Raw genomic sequence first — 13,403 nt, forward strand, 5'->3', positions numbered from 1 at the left:
CTTGTTGTGTAGAATATGAAATGTGGATGTATGAATTGGTACGAGATTGGACCGAAAGGTCCGAGGTATTATGGTATAGATTCGATATGGACGAGTACCTAGCCTCATTTGTTGTACATGTAGTAGTAACTTTATCGTGGATTGACGAATGCTTATGACTTACTGAGTTGTAAACTCACTCGGTGTTTTCTTGTTACCCATTTTAGGTCTCTTGGACTCGTATTGTTGTGTGCTCGGAACCGTCGTTGAAGTCATCACACCGGCTGAAATCTTGTGGTATTGTTTTTGTTGTTGAAGAACATTTGGCATGTATAGGCTATTATATTTTGTCGAATTGTGGGTTGTAAACTTTAAGCCATGTGAAAATGGCCTATGTGGTCGCGTCGAGTGGGATGCTAGAACCTATAGCCACGAGTCTTAGAAACTCAAATTTTGTTAAGGTGGCCATAATTTGTGTCATGTATGATGGATGATTAAGGCCAAGGAAAAATTCATGAAATTGGCATAGTCTACTGCAGTAACTGTTGCGGACAGCAGCAGTGAGATGAGATTGAAAAATCACTAAAAATAGTAGAAGTAGAATTAAATAGTGAGTAAATTATGGAACTTATCCTTGATGAATCTATTTTATATGGACGAAACGAAACGACCATATGAGCAGTATACTGGGAGATATTAAAGTTCTCGTGAGACAGGGCCAGAACGATTTCTGGGTCCCCTGTCGCGACTTTGAAAATTTACCATAAATTATCCAGAAAGAATTAGGAGTCATGCCTTATATGTACAGATTCCATTTTGAGTCTAGTTTCATTAGAAACAAACGGCACCAGTATTAAAGCCCTGTACAGAAAGATATTCAAGTTGTAACGTGCGGAGGTCAGAGCAGTCGATCCCTGTAACATGGGTGACTTTAACTAATAAACTGTACCAATTGGCCCAACCAAAATTCTAAAAATAAATCCATGGATGGGTATATGAGTCTAAATTCAGGAAAATTTACGAAACCAGTTTCCGAGTTTTGGAACTCGAGATATGATTTTTAAGGCGACGGTGATGCAGTTTTCCAGCCTGTCCAGAAATGCCAAATTGGTCGGTACTTTAAGAGGATTTGTCTCGTTAACCCCTCGTGTCCGACACCGGCGTCGGTCACAAGTTAGGGTGTTACAATTTTATTGGTATCAGAGCTATGGTTTAGTCGGTTCTAGGACTACCATAGCGTGTGAGTCTAGCTATACATGCCAAATTGATAGTGCTTAATAATGTGATGACTTCTGACGGTTGAAATTTTTGTTTTGATTAGCGATGGAACCCGGGGTAGAGAGACCCTTGGCGGATGACGTTGAAAGTGTAGCGGCTGCTCCTGCGCAAGGGACACCGCCTGTTGAGCCTCAGTCATCCGCGAATAATCAAAATGAAGGGGCGAAACAAGCCTTCTTCACTATGATGAATGAGTGGGTCGCGCAATATGCCCGAACCAACCCGGCTGTCCAACCATTCCCGAATTTAAATACTCCACCCCAAGAGCCCGCAATGCCTCCGATTCATCGATCTGTGAGGTGAGTAAACCACCGTGGACTTGATTAGGAAGCGTGGGGCCGAGGAGTTCAAGGCCATAGTTACTGATGATGCCGAAAAGGCCGAGTTCTGGCTCGATAACACCATTAGAGTGTTAGATGAACTGTCATGCACACCCGACGAATGTCTTAAGTGTGCTATATCCTTGTTTGAGACTCACTTACTATTGGTGGAGGACTTTAATTTCCATAGTCCCAAATGAACGAGTTACTTGGGATTTCTTCCAATCCGAATTTCGAAAGAAATACATTAGTCAACGGTTCATCGATCAGAAGCGTAAGGAATTCTTGGAACTCAAGCAAGGCCGGATGATCAGATCTCGAATCTGAACATGAGTTCGTAAGACTTAGTCGGTATGCTCGAGAGTGTGTGGTGACGAGGTTGCGATGTGCAAAAGATTTGAAGAAGGATTGAATGAAGAGTTAAAGTTACTAGTGGGAATTTTGGAGATAAAGGAGTTCGTGACACTAGTCGAACGAGCTCGCAAGGCGGAAGAACTTGGGAGGAGAAGAAGAAGGCTGAATTTGAAGCAAGAGATTACCGTAAAAGATCGACGAGTAAAGCTCCGTTCTCGGCTGTAAAGAGGTTCGTGGAGGACACCAAGAAGTCGAGGACGATCGGGAATTTCCATTAGAGCCCGACCATTGACGGACTCGAGCTACTTCAGTAGCTAGTGTGGGCAATAATCGTCAAGAGAGACCTGAATGCCCCCAATGTGGAAGACGACACCTAGGTGAATGTTGGGGTAAGTCATTAATAGGGCTGTTATGGATGCGGTTCAAGGACCACTTAATTAGAGATTGCACGAGCTAGATGAGAGGAATAAGACGCAAGGTGCAAGACCTAGTGGAACGACGGGTGGAGGTAGGCCCCGAGAATCTCTGGAGGTAGGGGTGGTAATCGAGAGGAGCCTCTAATACTACCGTCCGATCCGAGACCCGTGCTCTGCTAGAGCATATGCCATCCGCGCATGACGAGAGGAGGCATCCTCCCCGACGTTATCACCGGTACTTTTACTCTCTTTGATACTATTGTGATTGCATTGATTGACCCCGCTCTACTCACTCATATGTATGTGAAACTTTAGCATCCAAGAAGACTCTACCGTTGAGTCTCTTGAGTTCGTAATTCGAGTGTCAAACCCTTTGGGTCAATACGTGCTTGTTGATAAAGTGTGCAAGAGATGCCCCTAATAATTCGAGAATCCTGTTTTCCTACCGATCCGATGCTTCTACCATTTCATGAATTCGATGTTATTCTTGGTATGGATTGGTGACCAGTACATGATGCGGTGGTGGATCGCAAAAGGAAAACCATTAATTTGAGGAGTGCAAATAATGAGGTAGTCCGAGTCGAGTCTCATCGATTTAAAAGGAGTGCAGCAATAATATCTTCTATGACCGTCAAGATATGTGAAAAGGGTGTGAAACATACCTTGCGTATGTGTTTGGGAGTAAAGAGACGGAAAGGAAACTCGAATCGGTACCAGTGGTTTGTGAGTATTCAGATGTTTTTCCTGAGGAGTTACCGGGATTGCCACCGGTTCGAGAAGTGGAATTCGCATCGGTTGTACCGGTACTACGCTGATTTCAATAGCCCCGTATCGTATGGCATTAACGGAATTAAAGGAATTGAAGGTTCAATTGCAAGAATTGACGGATAGAGGTTTCGCTCGATCGAGTTTTTCTCCATGGGCGCTTTTGTATTGTTTTTGAAGAAGAAGGACGGAACCATGAGGTTGTGCATCGACTATCGTCAACTCAATAAAGTGACGATAAAGAATAAATATCCATTGCCACGAATTGACGATTTGTTTGATCAATTAAAGGGAGCCTCGGTGTTTTCAAAGATAGATTTGAGGTTGGGGTACTATCAGTTGAGGGTCCGAGAATCGGACATACCCAAAACCGCTTTTAGAACGAGGTACGGTCACTACGAATTCTTGGTGATGCCGTTTGGGCTCACTAATGCCCTCGGTGTTTATGGATTTAATGAATAGAATTTTCAGGCCATACTTGGATCGGTTCGTAGTTGTATTTATCGATGACATTTTGGTCTATTCGAAAGATGAAACCGAACATGCTTTGAACACCGAGGCTAGTGTTGCAAATCTTACGAGATAAGCGATTATACGCAAAGTTCAAGAATGTGAATTTTGGTTGAAAGAGGTTAGCTTTTTGGGGCACGTGGTGTCCGTGATCGGTGTCGTGGTGGACTGAACAAAATTTCGCCATAGTCAATTGGAAACCTCAAGGAATGTTACCGGGTTAGGAGCTTTTGGGGCTTGCGGTTACTACCGACGGTTTGTGAAAGAATTCTCGATGATAGCCACACCCATGACAAACTGCTTCAGAAAGATGTCAAATTTGAATGGACGGAAAAGTGTCAGAAAAGTTTCGACCAATTGAAAACCCATTTGACTAAAGCTCCAGTTCTAGTACAGCCCGAATCTGGCAAAGAGTTTGTCATCTATAGTGATGCCTCCCTACTTGGGTTAGGTTGCGTATTGATGCAAGAAGGTCGAGTTGTGGCCTATGCGTCGAGACAATTAAAGCCACATGAGAAAAATTATCCAACCCATGACCTCGAATTGGCTGCCATCGTATTCGCCTTAAAGATATGGCGACATTACTTATTTGGTGAGAAGTGCCAAGTGTATTCGGATCACAAAAGTCTCAAATATTTGATGACTCAAAGAGACTTAAATCTGCGACAAAGACGATGGCTCGAGTTGTTAAAAGATTATGAACTCGTTATTGATTATCACCCGGAAAGGCCAATGTGGTTGCTGATGCCTTAAGTCGAAATCACCGCTTGCTTTACTGACGATGAATGTACACTTGTCTATTCTACCCGACAATGTGTTAGTAGCCGAATTGAAGGCCAAACCATTGTTGGCTCATCAAATTCGGAAGCTCGTAAAGTTGATGAGGAGTTGCTTGCAAAACGGGTGAGTGTGTTCGAACAAGGAATCGAGTTTCAAATTGATGATGACGATTGTTTGAGGTTCGAAGTCGTCTGTGTTCCAAAGAATTGAACTTATTTCGATAATTCTAAATGAAGCCCATTGTAGTCGAATGTCAATCCACCGGGTAGTACTAAAATGTACAATGACCAAACGCCAATTTTGGTGGTCCGGTATGAAACGAGACATTTCAATTTGTTTCAAGGTGTCGATATGTCAACAAGTGAAAGCGAACATCAAGTGCCATCGGGATTACTTCACCGATCATGATACCCGAATGGAAATGGGATCGAGTCACAATGGACCTTGTATCCGGACCGCCATTGTCGTGAGTAAGAAGGATGCGATTTGGGTCGTTGTCGATAGACTAACTAAGTCGGCTCACTTTATCCCCGCACGCACGGATTTTCAATGGACAAATTAGCGGAATTGTACGTTTCTCAGATTGTGAGATTACACGGGGTGCCTATTTCTATCGTGTCGGATAGAGACCCAAGATTTACGTCGCGATTTTGGAAGAAATTGCAAGATGCTTTGGGTACCAAGCTGCATTTTAGCACCGCTTTTCATCCCCAAACCGATGGTCAATCCGAACGGATAATTCAAATACTCGAGGATATGTTGAGATGTTGCATCCTTGAGTTTAGTGGTTCATGGAACGGTATTTACCTTTGATTGAATTCGCCTACAACAATAGCTTTCAATCAAGTATTAAGATGGCGCTTACGAGGCTTTATACGATCGTAAATGCCGCACCCCATTATTCTGGTGAACTTAGTGAAGGTAAATTCTTGAGGTTGATTTGGTTAAGGATGCCGAGCAAAAGTTCGAGTAATTCGTGAAAGTTTGAAAGTCGCTTCGGATCGCCAAAAGTCGTATGCGGATTTGAAAAGAAAAGATATTGAATATCAGGTTGGAGACAAGGTCTTTCTCAAAGTTTCACCTTGGAAGAAGGTGCTTAGATTTGGTCGTAAGGGCAAATTGAGTCCGAGGTTTATCGGGCCATATGAAGTATCCGAACGAGTTGGGCCATCGATATCGATTAATTTTGCCCCGAGCTCGAAAGGGTTCACAACGTTTTCATGTCTCGATGCTTGACGATATAGGTCGATCCATCGCACGTAATTGCTCCATCCGAGATTGAGATTCACCTAATTTGAGCTATGAAGAGGAACCGTTCGCATTATGAGGCGTGAAGTAAAAGAGTTGCATAATAGGAAAATCCCGTTAGTAAAGGTGTTGTGGCATAAACACGGAATGGAAGAAGCCACTTGGGAACTTGAGGACTCTATGAAAGAGCGATACCGAGCCTATTTACGGTAAGATTTTCGGGACGAAAATTTCTAAGTGGGGAGAGTTGTGACATCCCTAAATCGACCCTAGTTGGAAAGTGGTTTGGGACCACCAAACCGAGTCATAATAATAATTAACCATCATAATTGATGCTCATTATATGTATATATGCATGTGTGAAAATTTCGTGTTTGGATTTTGTTAATAGTAAGTGAATTTTTATCAAATAGGACTTATGTGAGAAAATTTAGAAATGTGCTAGGCAATTGTAAGGTGGCCTATTAATACATGTGGGAAAATAGTTGTCCTTGCATGTCAAATAACCAATTCCTAAGGTGAGTGGCCGGCCATGACAAGAATATATGGGCAAGGAACATGTTTCCAACATGTTTAGTTAGTGGATTATGTAGAAAAAATAAAGAAATGAAAAAAAAATGAGCATGGATGCCCCCCTTTGTTGCCGTGAGTAGAGGAAAAGAAAGGAAAAAATTGTTCATCCATTCTCAAAATCTTGGCTGAAAATACTAAGGGAAAAGGAAGGATTTTTGCTTCATGCTTGGTTTAGAAGAGAACTAGAAGGAGATTTGGTCATACTTGTGTCAAGATTAAGGTATGTTTGAGGTTGTGTCATGAGATTCATGCATGTTTTAGTTGCTAACTTGATGTTCATGTTAGCCCATGGTTCAAATCCTTGTTATGCCATGGAAATGGTATTTGGCCAAGGTTGATATTGTGTTAAAGCCATTGCATGCTAAATGTGAAGCTTGTTGATGATACATGTAATGATGGATTGATTACTCTTGAAATTTCTTTTAGCATTCTTGAGTAAGACATGGAGTTTTCTTTGTTTAACCATGACCAAAAATTGAAAGGGGGATGGTGTGGGATGTATTCGGCCATGGCATGCTCATAAGTGCGATTTATGCTTGTTGCATGATAGGTAAAAATTTGTGTTTTGATATATGTGTATATGTGTTTGTACATGATGTTACAAATGAATGTGAAAATATATGCTAGATTGGGAAAATTTGATTAAATGTCCATGAGATGAAATTAGGTGATTAAAAGATGTTAGTTGACATTGTACATATATATATATTCGCCATTAAAGTGAGTATGTAGGTAATGTTGAATCAAGTTTTGGTGCATATTCGGTTAGGTGTATAATCGACCAAATGGGCGATTAGTAAGAATGGTTGCCGAATATACAAGCATACATATGCATGTGTAGTTGAATTATGAATGTTTAGCAAGATGGTTAAACTAGTGATTTATTGATTAAGCTCAAGGAGTTAAAGAAGGAGAATCAAGCAAGGGAAAGACGAAGGTCATCGAGTAGCCGACTTGGAACTATTTTACCCAACACGAGGTAAGTCATTAAGCACGTATTTGATATTGCTTAAATGATTGTAAAATTTATGCAATTGTGTTTAATGGGATGATATATATATATAAATGAAAATGTATGTGTATGGAGTGATGACAATTGTTGAATGTAAAAGAAATAGTGAAATGTGTAGAAAGTTTGCTTTCGGCACTAAGTGTCTTGGGCAATACGTGTGTACGGTGACGAGATTGGCACTAAGTGTGCGTGCTGGAAATATATGGCACTAAGTGTGCATGCTGGAAATATATGGCACTAAGTGTGCAAGCTCGAAGGGCATGGCACTGTGTGTGTGGGCTTAAATCGCATGGCACTAAGTGTGCGAAATCGAGTATTAAGCAATCGTGTGCGTACTCTATATATATATATAAATATCTCCAATCGAACAATTATATGGAGGGTGTGTCTCCATCGAGTGAGTATGGACAGCGGATCGGTAAGTACCTTGAGCTCATGACGAATAGGTAATACGTTCATGCTTGGGGTTGAAGTTGGTAAGCCTTAAATCTATGTGATGATTGAAATTGTATGGTTGTGCTGGAAAATGAGTTAATGTGTAAAATGCTTGATTATCTTGTTGTGTAGAATATGAAATGTGGATGTATGAATTGGTACGAGATTGGACCGAAAGGTCCGAGGTATTATGGTATAGATTCGATATGGACGAGTACCTAGCCTCATTTGTTGTACATGTAGTAGTAACTTTATCGATTGGATTGACGAATGCTTATGACTTACTGAGTTGTAAACTCACTCGGTGTTTTCTTGTCACCCATTTTAGGTCTCTTGGACTCGTATTGTTGCGTGCTCGAACCGTCGTTGAAGTCATCACACCGCTGAAATCTTGTGGTATTGTTTTTGTTGTTGAAGAACATTTGGCATGTATAGGCTATTATATTTTGTCGAATTGTGGGTTGTAAACTTTAAGCCATGTGAAAATGGCCTATGTGGTCGTCGAGTGGGATGCTAGAACCTATAGCCACGAGTCTTAGAAACTCAAATTTTGTTAAGGTGGCCATAATTTGTGTCATGTATGATGGATGATTAAGGCCAAGGAAAAATTCATGAAATTGGCATAGTCTACTGCAGTAACTGTTGCGGACAGCAGCAGTGAGATGAGATTGAAAAGTCACTAAAAATAGTAGAAGTAGAATTAAATAGTGAGTAAATTATGGAACTGATCCTTGATGAATCTATTTTATATGGACGAAACGAAACGACCATATGAGCAGTATACTGGGAGATATTAAAGTTCTCGTGAGACAGGGCCAGAACGATTTCTGGGTCCCCTGTCGCGACTTTGAAAATTTACCATAAATTATCCAGAAAGAATTAGGAGTCATGCCTTATATGTAAAGATTCCATTTTGAGTCTAGTTTCATTAGAAACAAACGGCACCAGTATTAAAGCCCTGTACAGAAAGATATTCAAGTTGTAACGCGCGGAGGTCAGAGCAGTCGATCCCTGTAACATGGGTGACTTTAACTAATAAACTGTACCAATTGGCCCAACCAAAAATTCTAAAAATAAATCCATGGATGGGTATATGAGTCTAAATTCATGGAAAATTTACGAAACCAGTTTCCAAGGTTTGGAACTCGAGATATGATTTTTAAGGCGACGGTGACGCAGTTTTCCAGCCTGTCCAGAAATGCCAAATTGGTCGGTACTTTAAGAGGATTTGTCTCGTTAACCCCTCGTGTCCGACACCGGCGTCGGTCACAAGTTAGGGGTGTTACACATAGCCATGTCGCATGGTCGTGCCAAGCTTTATTCGCTTCTCCCACGCCCATGTGGTAGGGTACCATGCCCTTGTATTGTTGTCCATGGCTTAACGGCATGGGCGTGTCTTCAGCCCATGTTGAAGAAATAGAATCGAGCCTTGCCCCTGGCACGCCCGTGTTTTTCTATTCCCACGCCCATGTTCACCTATCAAGTTCACCCACAGCCATGTCTCACGGTCATGGGGATTTATTGCATCCCATATTTTGGGGAAATCATTTACCCTGTTTTCGTGCGGCCGTATCGGACGGCCGTGTTTCCCTTCATGGTGGTCACATGGCCTTAAGCACGGCTGTGTTATTGGCTGTGTGGAGCTAAAAAACTCTGCAATTCAAAGATAAAGTTAATAATTCAAAGTGTTAGAAATTAAAAATAAAGAAATCAAAATATGTTAGTGCTCGGGTTGCCTCTAGAGAAGCACTTATTTATAGTCTAAGCTCGACTTACCTCTCTAGTGAATGGTTAGGGTGGTTCGAGGAGTTTATACTCCTCATTCTACTATCAATCTCATCAAAATAGGGTTTTAATCGGGTGTTGTTTACCTTAAAAGTGCCGAACTTGGGGTGACTCATCTCCACCTTACCGAATGGAAAAATACTGAGTACCATAAGAGGGATTTACTCATTCGGTGTGGTAGTGACAATGTGGGGATCTGCGGCATCTAGTAAGACTTTATCGCCAACCTTAAGTTAATTTGGAGAGGTATCGAACTCTTTCTGATGTAATTTCAGTTTATCGTGTGTTCTTGGTTTATGTGCTCTCCATTCGTCTAGCTCCTCTATCCGTAGACTTCGTTCTTCATGAGTGTATCCTCTATCATTGCTGGAACATGGCTCGTGAACTTCTTTGAAGTTTAATTTCTGCAAAGTCATATTGTCAGTTTTAGTAGATTGGTGTGGACTATTACCTTCAATGTTTGATGTGATGCCAGAATTACGAGCTTAAAGGGTGATCGTTTCGTCTCCCACACAAAGTGTAAGCTCACCTATACCAACATCAATAATTGTTTTAGCAGTTTCTAAAAAGGGCCTCCCTAAAATCAAAGGGGTGTTATTATCCTCCTCTATGTCTAGATTAGCGAAATCAACAGGGAATATGAACTTATCTACTTTCACGAGTACATCTTCAATAATACCCCTAGGAAATATTATAGTTTTATTAGCCAATTGAATGCTCATCCTAGTTTGTTTAGGTTTCCCAAGACCTAGTTGCATGACTTATATCTAATGCATGACTTATATCTAAACTACCAATTAAGAAAGGAATTGTGAAACACCCTGGATCTTTCAATTTGTGGGGTAGCTTATTCTGTAGAATAGCTGAGCAAACTATGTTTAGCTCTACATGCGATTCTTCGTCCAACTTCCGCTTATTTACTAAAAGCTCTTTTAAAAATTTCATTGCATTTGGCATCTGCGACAAAGCTTCAATAAACAGTAAGTTAATATGTAATTTTTTCAAAAGTTTGAGGAATTTACCGATTTGTTCGTCTGAGCGGTCTTTCTTTGTCGTGTTAGGGTATGGCACATGAGGTTTATATTTGACAGTCACTGGTTTGTTTGTATTTTGATCTACCTCATCTCTTCCTTTGCTTACCACTGTTTCTTGCCTTGGTTCTGGTTCAGGCTCAACGACTCCTTCGTCATTCTGGATATTAATTGCGTTGAGCTGTTCCCTTGGGTTGGGTCCAGTGTTACTTGGCAAGCTACCTTGTGGTCGTTCGGAGATTAGTTTGGATAGCTGGCCTATCTAAGTTTCGAGCCCTTGGATCGATGCTTGTTGATTCTTAAGTGCTGTCTCGGTATTTTGGAAATGGTTTTCTGACATTGATATGAATTTTGAGAGCATCTCCTCAAGGTTCGGTTTCTTCTCTTGTTGATAAGGTGGCTATTGAAAACCCTTAGGATTTTGTGGCTTTTGCTTTCCTTGACCACCCCAGGAGAAATTTGGGTGGTTCCTCCAACCTGCATTATAAGTATTACTATATGGGTTATTTTGAGATCTAAAGTTATTGTTACCCATGTAGTTGACTTGTTCCTCTTTGGTTGTGGGATTGAAGGATTGATATTCTGTATGCACACCTCCTTCACTTGAGTCACACATCATTACTGGATGTACCTACGTAGAACCAAGTAAACCATCAATCTTTTTATTGAGAAGTTCTACCAGATTAGAGAGCATGGTGACTGAATCGACGTTATAAACGTCGGCTGTTTTCGTTGGCTTTGGCCTCATAACTTGCCACTGATAGTTATTCAGTGACATCTCCTCTATAAACTCATAGGCATCTTCCGGTGTTCTATTGTTGATGGTTCTGCCAGCAGTTGCGTCAACCATTTGTCGAGTCGAGGGATTCAAACCATTATGGAATGTTTGTACTTCCAGCCAAAGTGGTAACCCATGGTGAGGGCACCTTCTCAGTAAGTCCTTGTATCTCTCCCATGCATCGTAAAGTGTTTCTAAATCCATCTGCACAAAAGAAGAGATATCATTACGTAATTTAGTCATTTTAGCCGGCGAAAAGTATTTTAGTAAAAAAATTTCGGTCATTTGTTCCCAAGTAGTAATTGATCCTCATGGTAACGAGTTCAACCACTGTTTAGCTTTGTTTCTCAGTGAAAAAGGAAATAACCGAAGATGAATGGCATCATCAGAAACACCATTGATTTTAAATGTATCACAAAATTCTAGAAAGTTTTCTAAGAGAGCGTTGGGATCTTCATCCTGCAAACCATCAAACTGAACAAACTGCTGTATCAATTTGAATTGTGTTAGGTTTTAGTTCAAAAGTATTTGCAGCTACTGCCGGTCTAACTACACTAGATTCAGTTCCTGTTAAAGAAGGTTTAGCATAATCATACATAGTGCATGGAGCAGGATTTTGATTAGCCGCAATTGTAGGAGGTAGCTAATTGCCTTGGTTTTCAGCCATCTCATCGGTTAGAGGTTGAGTATCGTCTTCTTGCTCGATCTCTATGTATCTTAACCTGGGTCTTATTTCTCTTTGGTTTCTACGAACTGTACAATCGATTTCTTCGTCAAAAAGTAATGGTCCCGACGGGTTTCTTCTAGTCATAAAATATAAAAACCTGCCAAGAGAAAGAAAAAGTAAATTAATAAATAATAATAATAAAATTAAATTAAATTACAAGAAAAATCAATGGCTAAATTAATAAAAATTGAGCTTTCCTAATATCTTAGTTCCCCAGCAACGGCGCCAAAAACCTGATCGCGTGATTCGTAACAAGTAATAAATATTTATTGTGAAGATCAAACCTAGACTAACTATTATCACGACGAAAAGGCTAGCGCACCTATCGAACAATAGTATAGTAATGCAAGATAAGGATATCATACCCAAGGGAACCAAAAGTACTAGTAATAACTATCTTTTTCTTATCTAGCCTAAGAATAATAGGGTTTTGTTTTACTTTAACTAATTATTTAAACTAAGAACGTACAAAGAAAAGAGTTGGGGAATTGCTTTTGGGAAAATCGATTGACTTGAGACAATACCTAAGGAAAAATCCACCTAGACTTTACTTGTTATCTCCGAACCGGATAATTTATTCATTCAACTTGTTCCGTAGAGATCCCTAAGTTATGTTATTATCCCTATTCAAGACTAATAATGTCTAATCCCTAGATTGAATAACTGAGACTTTTCACTAATTACCACTCCAGGGTTGCATTAACTCGATCTATAGATCCCCTTATTAGGTTTCACCTTAATTCGGCAAAATCTTGTCACCCTATTTCTAGGCACGCAATCAACTCCGCTTAATTATGACAAAAATACTCTTAAATAGGGTCTATTCCTCCTCTGAATAAGAGCATGTCTTGAATCAGTATCCTAGGATATCAAAACAAGAATTAAGAACAAGCCAAATATTTATCATACGATTCAGAAAATAATAACAAGATTCATCTTAGGTTTCATTCCCCTTAGGTATTTAGGGGATTTAGTTCATAACTAAATAAGTAAACATCTCCGAAGAATAAAGAGAACAAAACATAAAGAAAACCCAAAACTCCTAGAGGAAAATTGAGGAGAGATCTTCAATCTTGATGATGAATCCGGCTTCTGAGACGGATCAATCGGCTTCATTGGGGTAATTCCTTACCCCCCTATTCTTCGTCTCCCTTTTTCTCCTCTTCTAGGGTGTATTTATAGGCTTTGGAATGCCTAAAAGCCCTCAAAAGTGGCCTTTTTCGAATTGGACTTAACTTGGGCTCGGTAGGGACACACCCGTGTGAGTCGTGCTCCAATTCTGCCAGATTGACATGGTCGTATGGTCTGCCCATGTGAGGAGGTCTAGGCCATGTTGATTTCGTATTTTGGCCCATCTTCTCCATTTTTGGCCCGTTTCTCGTTCCTTTCGCTCTCCTATGCTCTCCTAAGTG

At 40.5% G+C, this 13,403-nt stretch overlaps 1 non-coding gene across 1 annotated transcript; it reads left to right on the plus strand.

Annotated features, from left to right (window-relative positions):
* The first annotated feature begins 11,394 nt into the window (after positions 1 to 11,394).
* On the plus strand, positions 11,395 to 11,501 carry LOC128292261 (small nucleolar RNA R71). The gene has a single exon (XR_008282245.1). It is a non-coding gene; the product is annotated as a small nucleolar RNA R71 (small nucleolar RNA).
* The last annotated feature ends 1,902 nt before the right edge of the window (positions 11,502 to 13,403 follow it).

This window comes from Gossypium arboreum, chromosome 4 (genome assembly GCF_025698485.1).
Source record: "Gossypium arboreum isolate Shixiya-1 chromosome 4, ASM2569848v2, whole genome shotgun sequence".
Lineage (NCBI taxonomy): Eukaryota > Viridiplantae > Streptophyta > Magnoliopsida > Malvales > Malvaceae > Gossypium > Gossypium arboreum.